Source organism: Bidens hawaiensis, unplaced genomic scaffold (genome assembly GCF_021521415.1).
Source record: "Bidens hawaiensis isolate Kalapana, Puna unplaced genomic scaffold, B.hawaiensis_p1.1 tig00005637_1, whole genome shotgun sequence".
Taxonomy (NCBI): domain Eukaryota; kingdom Viridiplantae; phylum Streptophyta; class Magnoliopsida; order Asterales; family Asteraceae; genus Bidens; species Bidens hawaiensis.
In genome coordinates, this window is record NW_027491366.1 from 510,840 (window position 1) to 523,804 (window position 12,965).

At 33.8% G+C, this 12,965-nt stretch overlaps 2 non-coding genes and 1 pseudogene across 2 annotated transcripts; all 3 read right to left on the minus strand.

The window, feature by feature from the left end:
• Positions 1–7,266: 7,266 nt before the first annotated feature.
• Positions 7,267–7,338, minus strand: TRNAH-GUG (transfer RNA histidin (anticodon GUG)). Its single transcript has one exon. It is a non-coding gene; the product is annotated as a tRNA-His (tRNA).
• A 2,917-nt stretch (positions 7,339–10,255) lies between these two features.
• Positions 10,256–10,327, minus strand: TRNAH-GUG (transfer RNA histidin (anticodon GUG)). Its single transcript has one exon. It is a non-coding gene; the product is annotated as a tRNA-His (tRNA).
• Positions 10,328–10,867: 540 nt separating this feature from the next.
• LOC143630328 (AAA-ATPase At3g50940 pseudogene) lies at positions 10,868–12,297 on the minus strand (annotated as a pseudogene).
• Between the last annotated feature and the right edge of the window lie 668 nt (positions 12,298–12,965).

The window sequence follows — 12,965 nt, forward strand, 5'->3', positions numbered from 1 at the left end:
CTTTTATCTTGCTATGCAAACTTCCAAGAATAAATAAAAATATTTAAAACTTACACGAAAGAAACAAGGGATGCCAACCACCAATTTGTTTTATTGGTCTATATTTGGTGTCTTGGCAATATCAAACATCGCAGCATGAGATGCTTTCTTTTCACCCAAAACAAGCATTATTTAACTTGAATCATTTTCATCGACAAAAGAAACTTGGTTAATACGTTTAGTTATATATCAAGCACACATACTTGTAAACTTATAACTACAGCCTTTGCTTTTTCTATCCTCAAACTTAATAGCTACCTGCCACAATAGCACATACGTAAATAGAGTTCAAACATCAAGATTTATATAAAACAATATATACAAATTAGTACACCAGGTCCTGACGAGTTCAGTTTCACCTTCCCCTAAGTTTCCATCGACTTTATATATAGGCGATCCGCCTACTTAAACCTGAAAGTAAGATAATTATATCATAATCATATTTTATAAACTAACTCTCTTAAAAGTTATAAAATTAGAACAATTGTCTTATGGGGTTAAGTGTTTCTCGTTTTGACCAGTCAACCCAATTCGACCCGTACCAACAAATTACACATATATTTAGAATGACTTGTTTCAAGTAGAGCCCATTTGATTCGTTATGTCAAACAGATCAAATATTTTTAAAAATAGATAAAAGAAAAAGAAGTCACAAGCGTTGAAATTTACATGAAGTCAAATTTGAGTGGTTATAAGGGTGTTCAGATCCATATTAAATATGTTTTGTTTCATCCTGGGCCCGTTGACCCGTAATCTCATATGGTTGCAAACATGTTTAACTTGTCAGACACGACATGACACAATTAGCATGGGTAACAGACACGGACACGACCTGTTTAAATAAACTGTCATATACTGAAACATGAACAAGGGAATGTTTAATAAACGAATTACACGACACAACCCATTTAACCCGATTAACTATAACTTGTTAGGAACACAAATGACACGATACGACCCGACCTTTTTAGAGTATTAGTTTTAGGAGTTTATTCTTGTAGGATATAAACATAATACACTCATATATTGATATAATTATACTCTTTTAATAAACATGTTACAATATAATACAGTTATGATATATCATACACTCATATATTGATATAATTATATTCTTTTAATAAATGGGTTATAAACGTATCGTGTATTTGTTAACCCGTTTAACACGATTAGTTAACCTGTTTTGACCCGAACCCGTTTAGGACTTGAGCTTTCGCCACATTCAAAATACCATCTTTCACGAGTAAAATAAAAATGTACCTTGTAGGGAGGGGAAAAGTTGACGATAAGATGTATTACCAGTCACATCTACAACCCTAATCTCCGGAAAATACAAGTTGCAAAGAAAAAAAAAATCTTTGTAGTAAAAAGTTTAACTCCTGCTGTCAAAGAATAAGATTCAAGGATTCAAAAATTAATATTTCTTGTTTATATATTTAGAAAAAATTGATCTAGTGTTAAACTACAAAAAGGGTATCTACATACTTCAATATCGACCGTTGACATATAATAAAATCATGATAAATGAAAAAAAATTTGAAAATTAACAAAAAAAAGTCACATGTTTTATCTTGCAGATATAAAGGCCATTCCAAAAAAGTCCTTTATGTCCAGCCCAATACCTTCACAGAAAGCAGTTCTTTGTGTATCATTAAGATACATGGTAACATACACCTGCAACCCCAACACAAAATCAATAACAAAATCCTTTCGGCCTTTATTAAAAAACCAATAAATTAAAAAAAGTAAGGGGTATACAGTTTATACATCGCCAGTATCCAATCTTTTCCGACAGATATATCACGTAGAATATGAACTCGGGCTTGAAAAAGGTGTATTTTCTTGCTTTTGTCAAGAACCCCAAGTCCAACGCCAGGTTGAAGTTAGATAATCCCTTGTTCAGAAATCTGCAACAGTTTATACATTGTTTATTATTTTAAAACTTTGGTAATAAACAATTTTGATCGACCCATGGTTTCGAACTTGGAACCGACCGTTTACCCTTTTATTTATTTTTTTAAAAAATTTTTGGAATATGCATTTAAGTTGTTTTTATGTATTATATTCAAGAAGCATCTTTATTATTTATAAACTTTTAATACTAATTAATTTTGCGTTATGACTTTGTTTAGGTGTTCTTTCTTAAAAAAAATGTCAGGATCGGCAAGCCCGTTGACCCATAAACACTTTTCTGTGCATATTCAATAATGTGTTAATTGTGTTTACAAAAACATAATTCTAGTAAAAATCTAAATCTTTGAATCAAAATGATGTATAGGTTTTTTAATGGTTAAAAACTGACTGTAGGTGATTTTCAACCTATTTGACCCATTTGAGATAGAGATAGTAAACTGTCGAAATTTCCACCTAAAATTTTTGATCTTTTATTCATGTATACATACCCAGCATGACGGGCTTCATCTCTTGACATGAGGGAGAAGATCGCTGCGACCACTGGGTTCGTTATCTGCATATCAAAACAAGATTTCGTTGTTAGTCTTAGATAAACCTTTTTGACCTGTTTGACCCACTATAGATAAAACAAAACCCCAAATAACCCATTTGAACCCACAAGTCCACAACTACGAAGAACAAATCTTGACTACCTTAGACACCAGTCAACACACAAACCATGAGATCAACTATGGTCAACTACAGTCTTCGATCCTAAAGCTATAAACTTTATGCCATTTTCATCTCCTACATTTGGTAATCCATACTCTTTGTTCTACATATCAATGCAAATTGCAAGCATCAAAAATTTCTAAATAATAACAAAATTTCAATAACTTTGAAGTCAACAATGATAATTAATTACAGTCTTTAACCCTGAAGCTACAAACTTAACACCATTTTCACTTCCTACATCTAGCAATTCATACTCATTATTCTACATATTAATGCAAAAATCAAAATTTTCTAAATAATAACAAAAACTCCAATTACTTTAAAGTAAACCCGAAACCCATGATGTCAATTATGGTCAACGACAGTCTTTAACTTAAAGCTACAAACTTTATCCCATCTTCACCTCCTACATCTAGCAACCCATACCCATTGTTCCACAAATCAACACATACATCAAAATTTTAAAAAGTCAAAACACATATCGGAGTCTTCTACCAAGCTCCTTGTAATGCAAACCCAGAAAACTCACCTTAATCCTTCACATATCAAAATCATATCACAACAAAGATAAATAAATAAAATGAATTTCGAGTGAAGGTGTACCTATTATTGGTTGATTATTGATCAATGAATTGAGTTCAGCGAGTAAGGATCAAGATAAGATGAACACTTTTAGCAAAGCGATTGGTGACTTCCAGAAAAGTAACCCAACTGAATAATATGAACCCCGATTTATGTCAGCCATATCATCGAACAGGTTGAGGGCAATAACATGTGACGGTATTTCATGGTGAGTCGGGTTGGTTTTGATTTGTCAGAGATTGAAGAAAGCACAACCCTGATAAGCAACAAAGATTAAACCTCGAATTTGTTCTATTTGTTGACAGCAATTGAAATGAACCTATTAGATGAAGATGGATGATAATTGAATATCTTTAAAAGCGTCCTTTACCCTTCCATCCGTTAATATTGATTGCAATTAAAGGTTCACCAGAAAACAATTGTAAAGGCATGTGAGGAAAAATTCGTAACCGGTTTTGTTATGTTGTATAGATAATATAATTGAGGTAGGAGTATATGAAGGCATGAACCCTAATAAATGCAATAGCGTTTTAAGTAGGGCCTGTTCACGAACCGAACGAAGGCTTGTTCGTTGCTTGGCTCGTTTCCAACCGAACCGAACCGAACCGAACAGCTGAAATTTGAACCGAGCGAAAACCGAAACGAGCCAAAATCGAATCGAGCATTTTTCGATTGAACATCGAGCGATTTCGAGCATTATTTATTTCTTTTTCAATTTAAAATTTTCAATAATAAACAAATTTGAAAATTGTAAATAATATATTATATAAATAAATTAGTAGTTTTTAGAAAAACGTGTAATGTATTGTAAATTTTTATTAAAAATAAGTTTGAAGTGAGATATAATGATAATGTAAACAAACTTCTAGTATTATAAAAACTTGAATCGAACAAATAAAACAATAAAGTTGACGGAATATGAAAACTTATAATGGGTAAAAATAATTGTAAGCTTATATTTATGTGTTTTGTCTATATATTTTTATATTTTTTTCATATATAATTATATATAAAATAAATTAAAAATATTCGAGCCGAACCGAACCGAGCAGGCGTTTGCTCGTTGCTTGGCTTGTTTACAAATCGAACCGAGCAGAGCGGCTCGTTTTCAATCGAGCGAAAAAACGAGCAAGCATTTTCCGAGCAATTTTCGAACGAGCGGCGAGCGAGTTCGAGCAACGAGCGGTTTGAACGCCCTAGTCTTAAGAGAGAGAGTGTGAGAAGGTGAAATGTTGCCTGTCTCTCTCTCTCTCTATATATATATATATATATATGGTGCAGTTACTGTACGCTAATGTCTTAACGTACGGTAAGTAGGCGAGACGCTCAAAGGCAAAAAACAAAAGCAAAAACCTAAAACGCTCAGAAAACTTAAACGCTCAGAAAACGGTCTTAGTGAAAAAAGTGAAAAATTGATCGATTAACCATCCAAAACTTACATGTCATATTTTAAACAGTTTTTTGGAAACGTAATATGAGAGAAATCATCAATTGTACTTTAAATGTTATATGAATATAATGATGATTAAGACTGTTAACATGTGGTCAATTCCTTTATTATATGTTTCCGCCATATGATTTAGTATAGTAAACACAAATTTATCGATCCTTATCATGGCGTATCTACTATCTACACATTATGATGACGTTTATGATCAAGCACAAGGTCTTCCATTCGGTATGGCACACACTCAAGATTCACACTTATAACTGGAACTTCTTAAACTACGTGAAACCCTGATAAGGGTTTATGTACAAAGAACGGGCAAACCCTTGTGGGTTGTATCCGAAGAATGGAAAAAGATGTTTTTATGACAGCAACAAAAGCCCAAGCTTATGCGATTGTTGATCTTGTGGCGGTTAAATGACAATAACCTGGATTTCGCGTCATTTCTGAAATAAACCATGCTGAGTTTAACAAATTAGACAACCAGGAGACATTATATGTTAACACAAATCAGAGGATGTGGGCTATGATGGTTGAGATGAATGAAGTTGTGATCCTAGAGATGAATTGAATGTTGAAGGCATTGTAGTAAATGCTGGTACTACTTTCTTTAACAAAAATGCGGTGGTTCTAAAATTAATCGACAAACATACAACTGGGGTTGAGGTGCTTGAGACCAACGAAATGTTCTTCTTTGATCAAGAACACCTTTGGACGGTTATCCCGCACTTTGGTGAACGTGCTAGGATAGTAAATGATAGGTACTGCGGCATGGATGCCCGGGTTCTTTCGGTTAATATGAAGACGTCAACGGCAACGATGCAAATTGATAAGGGATTGCATGCGGAGAGAGGATAGAGTAATAAAGTGCATTAAGGTCTGATAATCAACCCAGCTATCATTATGACCAAACCTTTTGAAAGTAAGTATCAGACAAATCTTCCTTTGCCGCCAAACAATAAAGTCAGTCCCTTCATATAATACCCCACTTTGTTTCCCTCTTTAGAGCACACATAGTGGATTTAAAATTGTTCCATTCTCCTATCCAACTCAGCTTTTTCATTTTTCCTCATTTTCGGGGATGGTGTTCTCGGTTCTTTTCGGCAGTCCTGGCCCAAGGGGAGGGCGAGGAGGGTGACGGACCCGGGCCTACTTTTCCTGGAGACCCATAATTGTTAAAAAAATAAAATTTATATTTTATATATAATTTTGTTTTACAAAATGACTCTTTGATTGAACCAAAAGTGTTCTAAACTATGTAAACAAAGGTCACTGGTTCAATTCCCACAATTAGTGTTCTTTTTTTATATAAAAAAACTTTCATTGAATTTTATATGAGTCATTTAGTAACATGTCTATTGTTATTTTTTTGTTTTGAGCTTTAGAAAGGCAACATTATCAGTAAAATTGTTAAATTTATCTATACAAAATTGAGAACGCGATTTTAGGGGTCCATTTTTTTACTCATCCCAGGCCCCAAAATTTTAAAGGGTTCTCAGAGACGGCCTTGCTTTGCGGTCCCATTCCCCCCCCCCCCCAACCCACCCAACCCAACCCAACCCAGTTCTTTAACTTTTCTTCTTGAATTTCAATGGAATCCATGGAATGCTCCCCGGATTTCCCCACTTCCAACATCCACCTCAACTCCTATTTTTTCCCATTTTGCCATTCGCAGAACCAATCCCTATCCTCTTAGAGATTGCAATTTCTAATAGTTTCTCCAACGTCCTGCTTATAGCTAACCATGTTTCTGTTTTGAAGTGGCCTCATGGCCATGCACATTCTATTTCTCTTTAGGGAGGGTTTGCATGAAGCTCATGCACAAGTCATGTGTCATGCAAGAAGAATATATTCTCAGTTTTACACACTATTTTCGCATGTCTACTAATTAATGGAGATTATGAAATTTTTCTAGAAGTGTTTTCTAAATGCGGCACCCTTTTTGACAGTGGCATAACTTTAACAGAAACACAATGAACATAGTCACTCCTTAATAGTAATGGTACTTCATTACTTGATGTGTTGTAGATATATTAAACAAAATTCATAGTCAATTATCTTCAAGTATTCAGTTTCAGTATATAGGTCCCTCATGGAATGTAAACCACCTTTAATTTCACAGAGAGGCCACGTTAAGAGGGATCAGCTCATTTAGGCTACCCAAGCTATAAATAAATATGAATGAATATTTACATGCGCACACACTTTTGAATAACCTGTAAAACTGATTAACTGAACCATAACGAAAATAACTATACGAATCGACTTAAAAAACGGACACCGGTGCTTCGGTTATGATATTATTTGTGTCCAAATGACTGAAGTAACCAAATCGAAATTAAAACCAACCTATATTATTTCTAAAAAAATGTTGTTACGTATTGTAGCTTTGTTGTAATTTTGATAAATAAGTTAAAAGATGCTAGCTAGTTCTCGTTATTCTCCTTCATGAATTTAAAATAACGTTAAAATTTTATCAGACCAAGATATAAGGGGTTATTTAAGAAAGACAAAAGGATTACTATTAATCAATAATTATATTTAAGATTTTGTAATCGAAAAATGTAATTTGTGGCTGCTGGGATTCGAGCCCAGGTCTCCACGGCCACAACGTGGAATTCTTACCACTAAACTACAGCCACATCAATGACATCTTTTCACATGAAATTAAATTAGAAATCAAGCAGCCAATTTTTTTCTTATGTAAACATTTTCGATAATATTCAAACTTTGATGATCAAAATGAAAAATGTAACGATTATACTTATTTGCTAACATATTGATTTTACTTATTTATACTTTAGCAATTCACGTTGATTAGTTACTTGTTATTAAAATCAAATATAAAATAATTTCAAGCATTGTTTTCGTTAGACCTCTCGTTTATATCCACCGCCACAAAGATGTAAAATAAGTAACAACTCCAGTGCGTTACTGATCAACTTTTTTATTCTTCAGTGTTCGATACCAACTCTAATACGTGAGATGTATAAGGATATAGACGTGTAAGTTGTACTATTGTGATATACACTTGTGATAATATAAGATTAATAAAAGGAATACCTACAATGTATTGTTACTATGATAGAGTTCGTGTGACACACCAGTGGTTAAAAACAACAAAAAAAGGTAAATTTAATAATATACATGATAACATACCTATGGATTAATAAGAAGTAAATAACAATAAACAAAATATTATAATTCATAAATCTCTAAAAACCTTTTTGAATACAACATTGGATATTGACTTAAATGTTTAATGATTTGCTACTATATATTAATTATAAGTGAATTAACAATATGTCATTTATAAGTCAAGAAATCCAACACAATTACCACTTAAGTGAAGTAGGTAAGCATCTTTAGTTTGAAACATGAGGTCTTTGATTTAAGACTTGTATTACATAATAATTTATTTTTCTAATTTTTATAAAGCCTCATTGCCATATAAAGATGGATGTATTTGAGAAGAAATCGGGTCGTTGTTCTAGCATGAAAACCGGGTCATTGGTTATAACATAACTAAACGGGTTCATGTCCCATACCGTGTTTAAAAGAAGCAATGATAAAATAGAAAAATGCTCACATGACATTCATATGGCATACTATATGAAGGCTCTAGAATGATGTCATGTGAAAAAAATCATCTTACTTTAGTAGTATAATTAGTTTAGATTAGATTAGATAGTTAGATTCAAACATGAACATAACTCGGGGAAAAAAGGCTTGCTATACCAAATCACCAATTCCTGTTTGTTCTTTAGAACTTTCACAGTTTCACATGATAAACATACTTATTTGCGTCTACCTTAGTATTGGATCGGCTCAAATATATACACAAACCACAACCCAAATATACAAAACTGTAGCACAATATTGCTATCAAAATATTAGAACTCTTTTCTAATTAATAACTTTTCAATAACAAAAAAACTCATAGATACAATGCTTAAACCATCAAATTCATCATCTTATCTATTTAACAAAGAACCACCACTCACCCTAAAGAAACAAAATAAACATTAGAAAAGGAGAGCTAGCATGAAAGGAAGAAGTTGTCAAGTTAGCCAAGAAGACTGCCTGATAACCAACATAGAAAAGGTCTCGATATAAGTATAACAAAACCTCTTAAAAGAAAGTAGCAGGCAAGTCATCCTTGGCTACTAAACAACGTTTTTCCCTTCATGTAAGCCCCCGCTTCATTTCCCGCTTAGAGATTGCATTGTCTAATTAGGGTTTCTCTAACATCCTACTTATAGCCAAGCATTTTTCTGTTTTCAAGTGGCCTCATGCAGATCCTATTTCTCTCTTTAATGAGTGTTTGCATGAAGCTCATTCACAAGTCATGTATCATGTAAGAAGGCTATATTCTCATTTCCCACCCTGTTTTAGCATGTCTACTTGATGGAGATTATATATATATATATATATATATATATATATATACACTTAAAGTGATTTTTAGATTTGGCACCGAGTTTCCCCTTTTTGACATTGGCATAACTTTACTTAATCTGCCGACTTTAGCCATGTGTAATACTTCGTTGATTACATAAACATTGAATTCAGTCACTCTAATTTTAGTTTTAGGCTTTTAGCTAATAAACTCTCAATGCTAAAACCATCAACCCGTAAGCAAAATTAAATATTAAGTAACAATGGTCTTTGATATATCCATAGTTATTAACTGTTATATTAGGTATTTAGTTTAAGTATGCACTCAGTCAAGACCGAACTGATAAGACACGAAATGAAAGCACATACAAAACTAATATTGAATAACTTTTATACTCCCCCTGCCCAACAAATGTGTCTATATTTCCTTCTTTATTTGTTCAATTGCAAATATCCATTTTCAAAATTTAATAGTCAATTTTCAAGTTTACCCTAAAACACACACAACTATCATTAATAAACACTATTTATGGACCCAATTTCCAAGAGCATTATTATCATTTGATAAGCAAAAAAAATAATCATTTAATCTACCTTGAATTTTGTGTTTCTCAAACCATGACAGTTAAAGAGAGAGAAATCAAGTAAACGAAATGTAACTCAAAAACCCAATAACACATAACTCGTGTCTCTCTTCTCTCGCTTTTATGAAACCACAACTCGGTTCGTCTATATATAATGGTAACCCAACGTACTTGGCTAACAAGAAATCCAATTAAACCCTGCAATTAGAAAACTTAACCAACTAGCTATAGCATACTTGTCAATATTATTGTCTCAAATTCATCTACTTGTGACTTGGAGTCATATATTACCAACACTCGGATCCCTCAGGGATTGTGATCCTTTCAATTACACATCTGAACTATGTTGATATGTTTTAAAAAATGATACGTTATAATCTAGTTTGACTCGTTTTTTTTGGCATGTTGCCCGATTGTTTTGCTAAGCTTACTATACAATCAGACTTTTGACTTTAGCACCTAGCATTTAATGTATTAAGAGTAAATATTCACCGATTACTATCCATTTGGTTTTATCTATGATTTAGTTATCAAGTTTCAAGTTAAAAGAATTGAACTGAAATTACACAAAAAACGTTGTGGCTGCTGGGATTCGAGCCCAGGTCTCCACGGCCACAACGTGGAATTCTTACCACTAAACTACAGCCACAATATTGTTCTGCTTTCATATGAACACCTAGAAACTATCTGTAATCGACTGTGGCACGACTTAATTAGGTTACAAACCAACCAGCCTTCTGTTAACAATATACAGATTGTACTTTTAACTCTTGCAATTCATGTTGATTACTTAACGTTTTATCTAGCTCAGAATTTTAAATTTAGATTTGGAATTCGACTAAAACGAGTGATATGAATATGGGACTAACATTATAAAGTTGGATCAAAATATCAAATTACACAAAGTTGTTTATTGCTTACATATCATGATACTTCTAACCACCACAGTATAGTCACATTGTTGTCAATATGACATCTTCGCGCATGAACTCTTGGTAACGGTCTGGGTTATTGACTCTCTCATGCAACTATACCATGATTTATAACTTGTATAACTCGTTATAATCAATCAGCTTTGGCACATCTTTAATTAATTATGTAAGATTCAGGTTTGAACATTAATACCAAATATATATTTATACCCAGAGTTATCATTCTGTTAAACTACCGAACTATTTCACTCTTTCAGTTTTCAATCTCTTTCACAGCCAATTATTTTGCTTTTGCTTCAGTTTCTTCATTCTTCTTTCTCTTCACTTTAAAAAACTCAATGAGTCCACCGAGCGCAATGTCTGGATCATCTTCCTGGAGTAGTTGCTCGGCTACTTCAGCCGGGGTAACCTCCACCTCCCTAATCAAATCCTCAATTTCTTCAAAAAGACTATGTTCTGTGACACCTAGATAGTTGGACGCCAACAATCGGAACCCACTAGGGGTGCAATATGACATGTTAATGTGAACATCCATACGACCAGGTCGAAGTAGTGCAGGGTCGAGTTTGTCTTTCCGGTTAGTGGTGAATATGATGATTCTTTCATCACCACAACTTGACCATAAACCATCGATGAAGTTAAGGAACCCTGATAATGTAACTTTGTATTCTTCGTGATCACCACGCTGGTCTTTTTCTCGAACTATTTCTGTAGCGTCCTCTCGATCGTGCAACTCCACCGTGCAATCAATGTCCTCAAGCACCAGTATAGACCGGTTCGACGTTGCCACCAACAATCTACGGAGATCCGAGTTTGAATGAATGTCGGTCAAATCCAAGTCATATATGTCAAACTTCAAGTAATTCGCCATGGCAGCGATAAGGCTTGATTTACCCGTCCCGGGTGGACCATACAACAAGTACCCTCTCTTCCATGCCTTTCCGACTTTCTTATAATACTCTCTCCTTTGTATAAACCGATCCAAATCCTTTATCACCTTCTCTTTTACATCAGTATCCATCGCCAGCGTGGCAAATTTCGCTGGATGGTCTAGATTAACCGACGTCCATGTCGTTCTGCTGTCCGTGTCAACTGTGAATATCTTCACGGTTTTATCTTCTCGTTTCTTCGTTTTGGCATCTTTAAGTATAAACGGCAAGTACTCGTTTAACACAAGATCTTTGTGTTTCTGATGAAATGTGAGCTCCAACGATCGTTTATCCGATCTACTAACGTATGAGCCCTTGTCATCGTAATCATGATACTCTATCGTTGGTAACTCCTTACTAACCAAAGACCACTTCAATTTGACTCCTTTAAATACATCAACAAACTCTTCTTTGATTTCCATTTCAACATTAATGTTTTCCTCGTTAGCGTTTTTGGTGATCTTCAGACGGTGAACGTTTGGAGATTTTAGGGAGTTAAGGTAGAGAGTTGCGGCGCTATAAATATGGTTTTCTTGAATGCCATCGAATTCGTAAATGACCATGGTCAATTGTTTGAATAACTTGTTGATGAAGTTGCGGAGGCCGAAATAGAGGTAGTCTTGGAATTCGCTAGGCAAGTAATCACGAGCTACGGTGCGAGCCACCATTGACGCCGCGGCCACGGATCCAATGGTGGAAACAATTGTTTTTGCCATGGCTATTTTTGATTCAGTTGATGAGGCCATTTTTAATAAGTAGGAAATGGAGGTGAGGTGAGGTGAGGTGAGGTGAGGTGAGGTGAGGTGTGGTGAGGTTTGTGTAAATGATGTGGGATTTATAGTGTGGTGTTGTTACATTTTCTAAATTGATGTGTTGACTATTGACTGAGAATACTCGGTGGAGAGCCGCGTGATTTTTAAGTATGACTCCTTCCAAGAAGGCAAGAACTAGAAATAAAGTAACTTTAAAGTTATTTATTTACTTTTTTTTTTTAATATGGAAGCTAATATAATGAACACATGTAGTTTTCTTTTGCTTTTTTAATCAACGAATCCAGCAATTTAAATATCACTAACAAAAGATTTGAAAAACTTTATTGTTGGCCTAGTCTAAATGCTTCCACTCCAAGCAAAACACTTGGCCATCACGCATTTTATTCTATTCTATTTGTCCTGTATGCTATTTTTAATTTATTTATTCTACTAGCTTTTAAACTCGTGTACTACTCGATATTTATCAAACTGATTAAAATAAATAAGGTTTGTTATCGACATAAATGAACAAAATTAAAGGTAAAAAAGAAATAAAGTAACAATGAAAAGTGTCGAATGTCAAACTTATAAATTTAAGAAATCTCTTTATATCCAACATTTGTTGTTTTATCAAAAATATTCTCATCGTCGTTCAATATTAATAATTTCATATC